The sequence below is a fragment of the Sus scrofa genome, chromosome X, assembly GCF_000003025.6.
Source record: "Sus scrofa isolate TJ Tabasco breed Duroc chromosome X, Sscrofa11.1, whole genome shotgun sequence".
Classification (NCBI taxonomy): domain Eukaryota; kingdom Metazoa; phylum Chordata; class Mammalia; order Artiodactyla; family Suidae; genus Sus; species Sus scrofa.
Genome location: NC_010461.5, coordinates 89,937,791 through 89,952,557, shown reverse-complemented (window position 1 = coordinate 89,952,557; position 14,767 = coordinate 89,937,791). Strand labels below are relative to the sequence as shown.

The 14,767-nt window shown below is 44.7% G+C and overlaps 1 long non-coding RNA gene across 2 annotated transcripts in view; it reads left to right on the top strand.

The window, feature by feature from the left end:
• Window positions 1-12,074, top strand: part of LOC110257796 — a 51,571-nt gene extending 39,497 nt beyond the window's left edge. Inside the window, exons 4-7 of one of the 2 annotated variants that reach the window (XR_002340782.1) lie at window positions 44-91; window positions 9,522-9,653; window positions 10,156-10,252; window positions 11,438-12,074. This is a non-coding gene — a long non-coding RNA (uncharacterized LOC110257796). The remainder of the gene's footprint in view (window positions 1-43; window positions 92-9,521; window positions 9,654-10,155; window positions 10,253-11,437) is intronic. The other variant, XR_002340783.1, reaches the window with a different exon arrangement.

The following is a 14,767-nucleotide window of genomic DNA, read 5'->3' as shown; positions in this document are numbered from 1 at the left end:
CACTACTTACTGGTACTTTTTTTTTGTCATTTTTGTCTTTTAGGGCCACACCAGTGGCACATGGAGGGGTCTAGGCACTATGGCAGCTGCAGTGAGTATGGGGTAAACCACATTGTCTAATAGACAAAGGGAAAGCAAAATCCGGCTCGTTTGGGAATCTATTTCACTAGCCAAGAAAGGCAACTCCCTCCCTCTGAAACCATGGCAACTTTGCTGATTTAGTCACATTTTCTGGAATCTACTATTTAGTAATGATTTTAATTAAGTGGTATGTGGGGGTGGTATCTCAGGAAACTTGGACTCCGACTCCTAAACCCAGCTCTTGTGAAATAAAGCAGAATTGGTTTGAGGGATGTGTAGGAAAAGGAGTGGCAAGAGATATAGAGACAGACACAAGGAAGGAAAATACTAGAAGGAAGAAATAGAGACATACATGAAGCAACATGGGGGGGTCATTCTTCTTGATTAAAAATTTAATAGAATTTTTACACAGTGAATTACTTATGCCACTGGAATAATAAATCTCCTTTTCTTTTTCCTCTGACTGGATGTTGTCTGGTGATCCAAATTAGGTTTTGTGATTGTCTTTTAATTGAAAATGTTTCGACCTCTTTGAAATCTTTCTCAAGCATTCAGTTAGAGCCAAAGTAAGTGACTTTGTTTTAAAACAAAATATAAAGGCGTTCCCGTCATTGCTCAGTGATTAACGAATCCGACTAGGAACCATAAGGTTGCCGGTTCGATCCCTGGCCTTGCTCAGTGGGTTAAGGATCTGGCGTTGCCGTGAGCTGTGGTGTAGGTTGCAGACGCGGCTCGGATCCTGTGTTACTGTGGCTCTGGTGTAGGCTGGTGGCTACAGCTTCGATTAGACCCCTAGCCTGGGAACCTCCATATGCCGCGGGAATGGCCTTAGAAAAGGCAAAAAGACAAAAATAAAAATAAATAAAAAATAAAATATAAAAATAATTTGCTGAATAATTAATACAATTTGGCTCTTCTCAGAAGTCCTTAAGTACAGGCTATAAAATATTCTTTCCTGCATCGGTCATTCATGAGCTGTGGGGGCCAATGTGCCATCTGAGTTTCACAGCCCTTGTGTGGATCCCATGGATGCAGCCTGGCACTTTCTGAAGTTGCAACTGCTGACACTTTTGTCACTTCTTTCTAAGGTCATCTTGTATTTTTATCTCTGTCTACAGAGAGAATCCCCATCTAAAGCACGTTCACAGACAAGAGTTTTACAGACAAACGCACCTAAATTATGTGGCACCCTGATTTGAGTCGCCGTTTAAAAAACAAACCCACCACCAGGACAGTTTAAAGACTTATCTCCCACCTCAAATTTAGGGTTAACAAAAATCTGAGAAATGTGGAGGCATTTCATGCATTTTGCCGCTAGTAGGCGCTAGAGGAACAGTGACCAACCACGGATGAATTTATTTATTTATTTAATTTTTTTTATTACAGTTGATTTACAATGCTCTGTCAATTTCTGCTGTAAAGTGACCCAGTTATACATGTATATATATACATTTTTTTCTCACATTATCCTCCATCATGTTCTATCACAAGTGATTAGACATAGTTCCCTCGCTGTACATGCAGCAGGATCTCATGGCTTATCCACTCATAGATGAATTTTTGAAAGCCATTTTCCTTTGACCCGGTTGGAGAAATGAAAAGTATGTTTGATAAGTTTGGGGATTCCTTTAGATTTGGTGTATTTCCAGTTTGGATGATAAAGTGGAAACTGTAGGCTTAAGTAACTTTTCGATTTCCAGATCTCATCTGGAAAGGAGCAGGTTCTCTTCCCGAGAAGGCATGATGAATAGATGAGTGCTTAGCGTTTTCCAAAGTGCTTACTATGCCCCAAGTGCCGTGTGAGGTGATTTAGCTCTTGTGAGAATCTTAGAGAATGGATGTTGTCATTCCCACTTGCTAGTTGAGAAATTAAGGCATATGGAGGTTAAGCAGCTTGCTTAATGTGACAGTGAAATGATAAAATTGAGGCAAACCCAGGTTCATCTGACCCAGAGTCAGGGCTTTTATCAGACACCACACGACCTAGGCTCTCTCTTTTATTCTACCAACTTTCTACTAGGTTGTGGTACGAGAAAGGTTATCCTGGAATTCCTATTGTGGCTCAGTGGTAATGAACCCAAACCCGACTGGTATCCATGAGGATCCGGGTTTGATCCCTAGCCTTGCTCAGTGGGTTAAGGATCAGACTTTGCCATGAGCTGTGGTGTCAGATCTGGCCTTGTGGCTGTGATATAGGCTGGCAGCTGCTGCTCCAATTCAACCCCTAGCCTGAGAACTTCCATGTGCTGCAGGTGCGGCCCTAAAAAGAAAAAAAGTTATCCTGACTATGGTGTGACGAGACCTTTAATCAAAATCAGACTGTCTCAAAACATGGTTCTAGTGTGCAATTAAATGGGAGGAAGAAAAAACCCAAACAACAAAGAAAACAGAGTTAGACGCTTTCAAGCTGGGGGGAGTCTGGGAGAATAAAACTTCCCCAGCTACACTTCCAGATGTGAAGACCCTACGATATTCTTAAGCTGTTCATTCAGCTTCCATTCTCTTTGCCTGAGAGTCCAGAGACCTGATGGCTCCAGTAGCAGGGAGAGTCATTGTCTTCAGGGCTAGAGGCACCAGTACCTTTGCGATGCTGGAGAAAAGTCCATCCAGCCTGAGATTTTTTTTTTCCTTTAAAGAAACCAGGTCTCGTGGGCTCTACAAAAGAAAGCCACGGCATTTATTGTGCTGTTCCTCACCTCACATCTGGGGCTAGATGTCAGAGGTGCCCAAACGTAGATCTCTTTCTTGGCTCCCAGCAGTGGAGGAGATGGAATAGCGGAAGTAAAAGCTCTCCATTTTGCGTGTGAGTAGAAGATAGGAAGTAGCCTTAAAGTTCCAAAGTGTCTGAGACACCAAGAATCACATGACTTTGAACACACTATACGGCTGATTGACCTTCCTGATTACAGCTCTCTGTAGCTGGTGTTATAACAACTTGGCACTTTAAACAGTTTTCGTGCCTATTATGTAACAAGGACTTTCAATAACACGTACACTCCAAGGGCTACGCTGCGAGCTTTACTTGCATTCTGTTCTTTAAACCCCACAGAAACCCTTCTCAGCAGTTACTAGTATTGTCCAAGCAATCCGTGCACATAGTTGAATGGATAGTACCAGGAGTCCTGGTATTGAAAAGAAAAAACAAACCCAGAAATCTCCACACTTCCCATTTCCTGTGTCCTTCTTTTAAGAGGGAACCACTCTCACTTCTCTTGGTTGGTTTGGGGGTTTGCTTTGGTATTTCAGTTCCTGACTTACAGTTGATACTGCTCTCTCTTGATGTTTTAATTTTAAGCATTTTCTATTTCCCTTTCTATATGAATTATCATGATTTTGTTCCCTTTCAACCCTCCCCCCTGCAACATACACATATACAAATGTCCTGTTTGGCTTGGAGTTGATAATAGTTTCCTTTTAGTTCACTCAGTTTTTTTTTTTTTTTTCTGGTCTTTTTAGGGCCACACCTGTGGCATAGGGGATTTTTCCCAGGCTAGGGGTTGAATCAGAGCTACAGCTACTGATCTACGCCACAGCCACAGCAGCACCAGATCCGAGCCACATCTGCGACCTACACCACAGCTCATGGCAACTCCGGGTCCTTGACCCACTGAGTGAGGCCAGGGATCGAACCCACATTCTCATGGATACTAGTCAGGCTCATTACTGCTGGGCCACAGTGGGAACTCCTCACTCACTTAGTTTTTATATGGTTATCATTACTAATCCAACCCCAGACTTCCCCAAATGATCTAATACTCTTCTCAATAAAGTCAACACATCAGATAATCTGATTTTTTTTTTTTTATGGAGACATCCTCTCAGAACCTTCCATCTACCTGTCTCTAGCCTACAGCATGGCTGTCTTCCCTTTACCTTCATCCTGGGACTTTTTGTCATCAGTCTCTTGTGTTGGACCCTTTGTTTCCTGGATCCCATGTCATCTTCTGGCCACTCCCTTGTCATGGTGATGCACACACTCCAATGGCTTCCTGCAAAGTGTTCATGGGAGGTAATTTTTTGAAGAGGTTATCCTTCAAATTCTGAAATTTTATGACCATGTGCCTCAGCATGTGTCTTATAGTCATTGTACTGGATACTTAGCCCTTAGGTAACTCATTTCCTTCTGCTGGGGGATATACTTCCATTATTCTGTTCGATTATTTCGGCTCCATTTTTCCCCTCTTCTCTCTCTGGGAGCTCACAATGGATAATGGTTCTTTAATTCTTATATCCTGTCTTTATTTCCTAACCTCATAGCCATTTAATTCTGCACTCTAGAGATTTTTAAAATATACGTTCTTTCTGCTGAATTAAAAACAATTCTACTCTAGTCGTTCGACTTTTTAAGAGCTCGTTCTTTTTTGGTCTTTTTGTCTTTTTAGGGCCACACCCTCGGCACATGGTAGTTCCCAGGCTAGGCGTCGAATCTGAAGTGGTAGCCACCGGCCTACGCCAGAGCCACAGCAGCGTGGGATCTGAGCCGTGTCTGTGACCTACACCATAGCTCACGGCAACGCCGGATCCTTAACCCACTGAGTGAGGCCAGGGATCGAACCCATGACCTCATGGTTCCTAGTTGGATTCGTTTCCGCCGCGCCGCGATGGGAACTCCTCTCTGAAAATCTTAATTACAGGGTTTATCTTATGGCTCCTTCTGCTCCCTGCATTGTTTCTATTTCTCCCCAGTTTCTTTTTCAATGTTTGTTTTAGTTTCTTTTTTTCTATTAAAGATATTTTTTCTCCAGCATTTGATTATCTTTAATTATTCGTTTGTATTTAGGAGTGAGGCAACTGAAAAGCTGTGTGTGTGTGTGTGTGTGTGTGTGTGTGTGTGTGTGTGTGTGTGTGTGGTGGGTCTTATATCCTTAGGTGCACCTGGCCATTTCATTTGTATATCAGTATTTGTGGGTCTTTTAGGCCAATCAAATTCCCCAGAAAGGAAGTTTTGAATTTCCTTCCTTGGGTGGGGTGGGAGGGGGTGGTTGTGGTAAGTAGCCTGACTGCCAGCATTAATGATGTTGATGGGAAAGAGAGAGGGGGAGGGGCTCTTTATTATCACTCTTGCTCTGAGCTGAGCCTGATAACTCCACTTCAAAATCATCATCTGGAGTTCCCCTCGTGGCACAGTGGTTAATGAATCCGACTAGGAACCATGAGGTTGCGGGTTCGATCCCTGGCCTTGCTCAGTGGGTAAAGGATCCGGTGTTGCTGTGGCTCTGGCGCAGGCCCACAGCTATAGCTCCCATTCGACCCCTAGGCTGGGAACCTCCACATGCCGTGGGCGGGAGCGGCCCAAGAAATGGCAAAAAAAAAAAAAAAAAAAAATCATCATCTGGAGTTCCCGTCGTGGCGCTGTGGTTAACGAATCCGACTAGGAACCATGAGGTTGCGGGTTCAATCCCTGGCCTTGCTCAGTGGGTGAAGGATCCGGCATTGCCGTGAGCTGTGGTGTAGGTCGCAGATGCGGCTCGGATCCCACGTTGCTGTGGCTCTGGTGTAGGCCCACAGCTATATCTCTGATTGGACTCCTAGCCTGGGAACCTCCATATGCCATGGGAAACGGCCCTAGAAAAGGCAAAAAGACAAAACGAAACAAAACAAAATCATCATCTTTGGGAGTTCCTGTCATGGCTCAGCAGAAAACGGATCTGAGTAGTATCCATGAGGACGCAGGTTCTATCCCTGGCCCCGCTCAGGGAGTTAAGGATCCAGCATTGCTGTGAGCTGTGGTGTAGGTCTCAGGTGCAGCTCAGATCCTGCGTTGCTGTGGCTGTGATGTAGGCCGGTGGCTACAGCTCTAATTTGACCCCTAGCCAGGGAACCTCCGTATGCTGTGGGTGCGGCCCTAAAAAAGACAAAAAAACCAATCATCATCATCACCATCATGATCATCATAACAACAGCCAACATTTATGGAGGGCAAACACAAAGATTTCTGTACAAGTACGTTCTTTACATGATTGTATAACATAGTGAAAAATTAGAGATAATCTAAATGTCTAAAATGAGACTGATTGCAAAAATCATGGTGTAATGATACAATGAAGTGGCAGGCAGCCTTTATGAAAACAATGTAATGGTCCCGGTTGCTGAGGCCAGCCGCCTCCCACAGGACAACTTAATAGAAGTCCCGTTTCAGCTGAACTGGTCCTATCAACCCTTCCATTCTTGCCACCCACCTAGAGTTGAATGGAAAGGAAAACAGAGGTTGCTTTGGGGAACTGCAGTGATGGAGAGAGACTTTCCCCACTTCCCACCTCCCCTCCCCTTGGCGGAAAGGAGGCAATGGTATGCCGGTGAATGTTTAATAGCCCACTGGAGGCATCTCCGGAGTGTAAACACCTCCACCATGACCGGTTTCAAGCTACCAGCATGCCGTCAACTGGCTAACATATTTTCTGAAAATGCAACAAGCCACTTTTGTGAGGGGGGATGAGCTGGCTCCAGCACACCACTGGAGGGAGGCCGCAGAGAAGCACAGTGCTTAGATGTTTGTTTTGTGGGCCAGGCCTGGTGCCCCCGGAGAGGAATTAAGACCTGTGGAATCTAAAGAGAGATGGGGCTGCCAGGTGAAGAGGAAGCAAATATACTTTCTTGAATCGCTTCTTCCCAACAGGTATGGGAGCCAGGGCCTTGGAAGAGATTGGGAGCTACAGTTCCCCCAAGACACACACACACACACACACACACACACACACACACACACACACGCATGCATGCACGCACGCGCGCACGCACGTACAGCATGGAGTCAAGAGGCATAATATGCATCAGAGGAATGCAGAGAAGGATCACCAGCTGGAAGATGCCAGGGACCCAACTGCAGGCTTGCTGAGGGGTGGTATCAAGTGGTAGCATCCACAGCAGTCAATTATTTTCTCTCTTTCTTCTTCTAATCCCAACCCTAGAAGGGTAAGCACCAGAAAGAGGGCAGGACAGGGAGCCCTTGGAAGAGAGTGAGCAAGAGGCGAGCTTAGAATCAAATAGAAGGTTAAAGTTGCAAAACGAATGGAACAAGTAAGAAGAAAAATGGGCCTGTTTTCATGACCAGAAGTTACTAAAATATTACGGATCAGATTGAGATGACATTAGGGGTCTTACCACCCCATGGACAAAAGAAGCAGAAAGGGCATAGTTGGTAATTTTGGAAAAATTAAGACCACTGCCTGGTACGTGGTGGTAATCATGGAGGGGTGAATGTGCAGCTATTTAGAAATTTTTTGGCCCTGCCCACAGCATGTGGACATTTCCATGCCATAGCAGTGACAATGCTTGATCCTTAACCCACTAAGCCACCAGGGAACTCCTAGAATTTTCTTCTTTATGCTTTTGTTGTACCTTTGTGTGTGTGTGTGTACCTATTTTTTGCACAACTAATATGTAATAACACACACATATATATATATATATATATATTTGTCTTTTTGCCTTTTCTAGGGCCACACTCGTGGCATATGGAGGTTCTCAGGCTAGGGGTCTCATCGGAGCTATAGCTGTGGACCTATGCCACAGCCACAACAACGTGGGATCCGAGCCATGTGTGTTGGACCTACAGCATAGCTCGCAGCAATGCTGGATCCTTAACCCACTGAGCAAGGCCAGGGATCGAACCCGCAACCTCATGGTTCCTAGTCGGATTCGTTAACCACTGTGCCACGACGGGAACTCCATATATTTTTAAAATTTAAGGATCCACGTTACTAATGATAAGGATGTCAGGAACAGATGCAAAGACATGAAGTTAACAAAAATGCATTTTCTGGTACATACAGAGCTCCAGGTAATGCAAAGTGCTGGTGTTAACCAAACTTGGGTCCACTCGCCCATTCACAGTAAAGCCAATCTAACTGACATGGGGTTGTGGTGAAGGAAAATTTAGCATTTATTGTAAAGGCACCAATACAAGGAGGATGGGTGGCCCGTGCTCTACAACCCCAAACTCCTTGCAGGGTTTCAGCAAAAAGCATTTTTAAAGGCCAGGTGAAGGAGGGGCATCCCAGAGTATGTGATTGGCTGGTGCACAGTTCTCTGATTGATTGATTGATGGTGATCAGTCCTTAGGTGCCCGATGATCTGGGGGCTACATGCTCACGATCATCAAGTAGGTAACGTCTTCCATTTGATGAGGGCTTGAGCATCTGTAAAGCAGCTCAGGAGATGCGCATCAGATACTATCATCTAGGTACCTTAGAGAGGAACTACCCCAGAGGACATAGGGGAGGCGTCTGTTCCGGCAAGGCCCCATAGGGTCCTGCTCTGTTGATTACACTGGCTGGCTTCGAGAAGTCCCAGGGAGGAGTTCCTGTTGTGGCTCAGTGGAAACGAATCCGACTAGTAGCCATGAGGGTGTGGGTTGGATCCCTGGCCTTGGTCAGTGGGTGGAGGATCCATCCAGCCCTGCCGTGAACTGTGGCGTAGGGTACAGATGCGGCTGGGATTCAGTGTTGCTGTGGCTGTGGTGTAGGCTGGCAGCTCTGATTGGACCCCTAGCCTGGGAACATTCGTGAAGAACGAGGACTCTCTTCTGGAGAGAGAAAGTACCTAGAGAGCAGCTTCTTAACAGCTTTGATCCAAAGATGTTTCTGATAAATACGGTATTAGATCTTTTTTTTTTTTTTTTTTTTTTTGTCTTTTTGCCTTTTTCTAGGCCCGCACCTGCAGCATATGGAGGTTCTCAGACTAGGGGTCCAATCAGAGCTGTAGCTGCCAGCCTACGCCAGAGCCACAGCAACGTGGGATCCGAGCCGCATCTGCAACCTACACCACAGCTCGAGGCAACTCAGGATCCTTACTACACTGAGCAAGGTCAGGGACTGAACCCACGACCTCATGGTTCCTAGTCGGATTCGTTAACCACTGTGCCACGACAGAAACTCCACAGTATTAGATCTTTAATGGACAATTTAAAGCAGCTTGAAGAGAACAAAGACCTCATGGCCTGTTGATTTTATTACATCATTGGAGAGGCAACATTTGGCCTGGAAAAAGTAGATTTTTCTTCTGTGATTTGTACATCACCCAGAAACCTCTTGGCTCCCTGGAATTCTTAATAAAAACTCTATTTTCTCAGCATAGAGGAGCAGAATTTGGCACCCTAAAATATATCTCTTTGGCATATTATGTTAAACTGGTTACTTTCTGAGAAACAGTAGACTTGGGAAGTGTTTTGAAAACCAAGAGTAGTTCTTAAAAAGAAACATTTAGGAGTTCCCTGGTGGCTCAGTGGGTTAAGGACCTGATGTTATCTGCTGTGGTGTGGGTTTGATCTCTGGCCTGGGAACTTCTGCATGTGAGAGGAAGAAAGAAACATTGACATTTGTAATGGAAAGCTTCATTTGTAAGGATGCTCAGCTTTTCTAGGTCTCTCCCATGTATGCATCTTACTAAACTTTTGTTCCATTTCCCCCTCTTACTCTGTCTCATGTCAACTTAATTCTTAGGCTATCCAGAAGACCCTAGAAGGCTAGAGGACATTTTCTTCCTCCCCAAGAGCAGCAACAATGTTCAGGCATTGTTCCTAATAGCTGGCTTGGCCTCAGTCACTGAAACCAGCTGGTTTTGCCCCAGCAAAGGTAATGGCATTGCCTTTGGCTATAAATCTGAAGAGCAAAGTAAAGTTGACCTTTCAACAGGCTCCCTGCCAGTTCCGTAAAAATCACCCCAAACTATCCATCCATTTTTAATGGCTCCTTTGGCAGCTACTTAAAAAAAAAATGTCTTAGTCTAAAAGCTCCCCAGGAAAATACTCAAATTCTTCTGTAACACCTAAAAGGCGTTAGAATGCAGTCAACCTAAAAAGGCATGATAAACATCTTGTATGTATCATTTTGAAGTTTGACTGCCATCTGGTTGACTGGTTGACATATTTCTGGGATTACCTGTGACAAGGGTGAATTTTGTTAAGTAGTCAGCCCCTCACTGAATATTGGCTCACATTATTCCTGCATGCTAAGCACTGAATGTGTATGAGTGTGTGTGTGTGTGTGTGTGTGTGTGTGTAAAAGGGACAGAGACAAAGACAGAGGCAAGGTGAGAACACAACTCTCTCTCGTCTTCCCATCTGCTCCTCACCAGCCTGTGACCTGTAGAAATGACAATGTCCCGAGGAGGACAGCTCAGCTTCTGAATCGGCCTTGTTCACATTTGCCCGTGGAGTTTTCCAACGAGCCAGGTAATTGCCCCGATCCTTCCCCCCCACTTGAGCAAAAGTCAAGTGTGTTGAAGATTTCCACTTGTTTCCACTTTCTAGGTCTTGGAGTCTAATTTCATGTTCATGTTAGGCCCAGACTAATTACTTTTACAACCTAGGCCAGGATGTTTGTATAACTGATGTTTATGGCTCCAAGTTATTTATAACCTGGCAAATTGGAGAAATTTTATTTGGAAAAACTTTAGTTTTCAGTTGCTAGATTCCTCTCCAGTGGAAGATCATCGCTGTTTTGCCTAAGAACCTAAGAATTTGGAAAAGGCTAGGCCAGCCCCCTTCTTCCGTCCAGGGGTCTTAGCTCTCATAGGGGCTTCCGCGGGTGGGTAGAAGGAGGCCTTTTTAAATGGCACCCCCTTTCCTGTAATAATCCATCGTGGGTTTGTTAAGTGTGAATCTTTCTTTGGCGCTTGGGGGATGTGACTTAATTGCCAGCTTGGGCCATTTCTCATGATAATGGATTGTCGAAATTTCCTCCCCACTGTGTAAAATCAGGCTTCCCTCCATTCGCCTTAAATTCGCCTCCTAAACCTAAAGGGGAGCCTGACTTTTTCTTTTCTCTCTCTTTTGGAATTCCTTGTCCGCTCCACGAGGCTTTTGGTGATTTTTACAGCTTTCTAAGGCATCTCCTCCCGACCCGTGCCCCGCCTTTCTGATTGAAGGGCAGCTCATCTTTTAAATCATGCCTCCTCTCTGCCATATGGCAGCCCCTCCCCCTCCAGTGCCCTTAATCACTTTCTACGGTCTTCTCTAGCTCTCTCTCCACCCCTTCCCCCTCTGTTAGGTTGGCCTTTCTGAAAGGGCAGTGACCCAAACTGTCCCAAGGGCATGGCTAATGGGGTGATTGCCCCGACCCCTGCGCTCTGGGAGTTCCCACCCTGCAGCAGAGACCAGGTGGCTGATGGGATGGGAGTGGGGCGGGGGTGGAGTGAGGGTGGGGTGAGGGTGCCAGTGAGGGGCTGGTAAAGAACCTGGCGGCTTCACCAGCTGGAGGTTAAAAAAAAAAAAAAAACAGTGTGCTCATGAATACAATTAGTCACTAAGTTGAGGTTGACTGCCTAGTTAGGACACCCTCCCCACTCTTGGAGTCTTCCCTCCTCTCCTTCCTTGAGACCCCTTCATGAAAGCCCATCACTTTCTTTGGCTTCCGAGGTTCCTCTTTATGTTTATTGGCCACCTTCGATTTGAATCAACGTACTTCCTTCTGAGGAGGGCTAGATGGTTCCCCACTCCACTGGGGGGTGATACGACAATGAAGAAATATCCTGGCACAGATGCTAATTGTTCTGGACAAAAAGAAGAGGATGCTGGGCTCCATCCCTGGGCTCTGTCCCTGGCCTCTGATGGCTAGCGAACACGAGGAATCCTGTGACTTCCTTTGACTTCCTCCGTCGGGCCCATGGACCCGAGCTTCGGGGCCTCAGGCCATGAACATTATCTGCCCAAGGAAGATGTGAGTCAGGAGGCCTTGCAAACTTTTCTAAATTAGTCATGATTCTGAAGATAAAGACTTAACTGGTTTGAGCCACAGAGAGCCTTAAGGATCCCCTAAATGGCTGCTTTTCACGGTGTCTCATGGTTTTACTCCTTGATGGCCTGCTGGTTTTACTCCTTGATTGTCTGCGTTAGGCTTGGACCTGAGGATGGAGTCAGTGAGAACAGACAAAAAGGAGGAAAGGAGGTGCTTCACAGAGATACATGGCGTACATCTTTCAAGGGCATCTCTTTCTGACTGCTTCCCAATCTTTATACCAAGGAGTCACCAAAAATAAATAAATAAATAAATAAAAAGTGAAAAAAAAAAAAAACCTGCCAGCGCAGGGAGTGCTGCAGTAGCATCTACTGCACACTGGTTTATGATTTACTTTACCCTCCGAAGCCGAAGGCTAGGCTTAACATGTTAATAGAATTCCATTGAGTAATGGCAGCTTTCCTTCCTGGAATTTGAGCTGGATACACAAAGTGGAACTCCCACACATAAACACTCAAGTCAGGCCCTATGACATTTCTCCAACAACCGCCCCTCCTGAATGATGAGGTTGCCCAATGCGTTTGCAAAAGTAAAGAGCGTGGCCAAAAATGAACTTCTAAAGGAACTTTTTACCCAGAAGTCTTGTAACCTTTCCCCTGATTTTCTTTTTTCTTCTTTCCTTCCTTCCTCTCTTCCTTTCTTTCCTTCTTTCGTTTCCTTTTTTCTTTTCTTTTTTTTTTTTTTTTGGCTACCATACTTTATTTGGTGGGATCATGGGTAATAAAACAATAGGATACTTTGTGTCCCCTGGTTTTCCAAAAAGGCCTTTATCTTGGCAAAATAGTAGGATGAGGTAAGGTGGGTACCTCCTTATCCCACTAGGGTTTTCTACCTGAAAGATACTTGCAGTCTCTGGTGTTAAAAAACAAAATTCAACGGAGTAACATTTGAAGGCCTGATTGGCTTTATTAGGCAATTCATGAATGGGCAGCATCCTGTTTGCAAATAGAAAGGGCTTGAACAAAATCGAAGGTTTTTATGGGAAGAAGGATGAGGTCAGGTACTTTTTAGCAAAGGAAAAGGAAGGATTATTTTTAGGTCAAGACATCTTTTGGGGGTAGAGGAAGGTAAGGGTTTTGTGCAGATGGCCTCTTCTCCTTTTGGGGGCCAGGGTGGAGAGGGCTCACCCACGTAGTAGATGATCCCATTGGTGCCGGCCGGAAAACTCCATTCTGGCTGATGAAGATTACATTTCTAGTGACAGTCAAACCTACAGTTAGATTAGGTACTAAATCTAGGTTTGGTATAATGGGCTTTGGTGCAAATGACACCATTTTGGGCCTGTGGTTTTTTTTTTTTTCTTTAACAAGGATGTATTCAGAGTTCCTCAACTCTTCACTTTCAACTCTTAATTTCTGCTTGTCACCTGAGCCAGTGATGTGAATTGCAACTTTAAGGTTCACATTTTATTTCTATTTGTCTTTTGTCTTTTTAGGGCCATACCCATGGCATATGGAGGTTCCCAGGCTAAGGGTCCAATCGGAGCTGTAGCCGCCAGCCTACACCACAGCCACAGCAATGCCGGATCCTGAACCCACTGAGCGAGGGCAGGGATCGAACCCGCATCATCATGGATGCTAGTCAGGTTCATTAAGCACTGAGCCTAATGGGAACTCCAAGGTTCACAATTTCTAGTGAAATGCCCCCAGGGTCTTTGACAAGTATGTATTAGTATTGGCTTCATTATTAAGAATTACCACTTAGTGTTCAAATATTTAATTATCTGAGGAGAAAAAAATCACTATTCTTGGAGTTCCCATTGTGGCATAGTGGAAATGAATGCAACTAGGAACCATGAGGTTTTGGGTAAGATCCCTGGCCTCACTCATAGGGTTAAGGATCCAGCATTGCCGTGAGCTGTGTTATAGGCCGCAGACACAGCTTGCATCTGATGTTGCTGTGGCTGTGGTGTAGACTGGCAGCTGTAGCTCCGATTAGACCCCTAGCCTGGGAACATCCATATGCCACTAGTGTGGCCCTAAAAAGCAAAAAAAAAAAAAAAAAAAAAAAAAAAAAAAAATCACTACCCTTGCCTTTGGTGGGTGAATGATAAAGTATTATCAGAGTCGATAGATAAAAATATTCTCCTATATCTGAGTTTGGAAAATCCTGGCTTCCCAGACATAACATACTTGTTTATACTTACTGAACTATTTAACTAAAAAATCTTCTATGAACTAGACCCAGTTCCACCTTTTCCATGAGAGTGGGTAATTTTCACGAAATGTTCTCGAAGTCACATGCTAAATAAAATGTGCAGATGGATTTTCCTTGCACATAGTAGAAATCATCCTCTATCTATTTTGGCTTGGTTTTGAGAAAGAACAAATAGAGAAAGAGAGATTACCAAAAGAAAAAAAAAAGGTGGAAAAACAATGTTTGTAGACAGTATTTAGCAATGTGCCATGCCTTGGGCTCAGAAGACACAAAATGAGTGTGTGTTCACTTAAAGAATGGGGGTCTAGACAATGGAACTTGGTTCTATTTACCAGCCATTGGAATCTTCAGTTAGCCACCAGGATGAAATGGAAGTCTAGATCTCAGACATATTGAAAAAAATCTCCAGAGCATCAAAGATATCATATCTTTTTTTTTTTTTTTTGTCTTTTTGTCTTTTGAGGACCGCACTGTGGCATATGGAGGTTCCCAGGCTAGGGGTCTAATCGGAGCAGTTGTTGCCAGCCTACGCCACAGTGGTAGCAACACCAGCATCTGCAACCTACACTACAGCTCACGGCAACACCGGATCCTTAACCCACTGAGCAAGGCCAGGGACCAAACCCGCAACCTCATGGTTCCTAGTCTGATTCATTTTCACTGAGCCACACCGGGAACTCCCAACATATCATATCTAAATCCTCCCACCCCCATTATCTCTGCAGCAAACATTGCTTTGGAGAAGTACAGATTGGAGGACTAGCTGGTTTCTCTCAAAAAATGAAAGATATGGG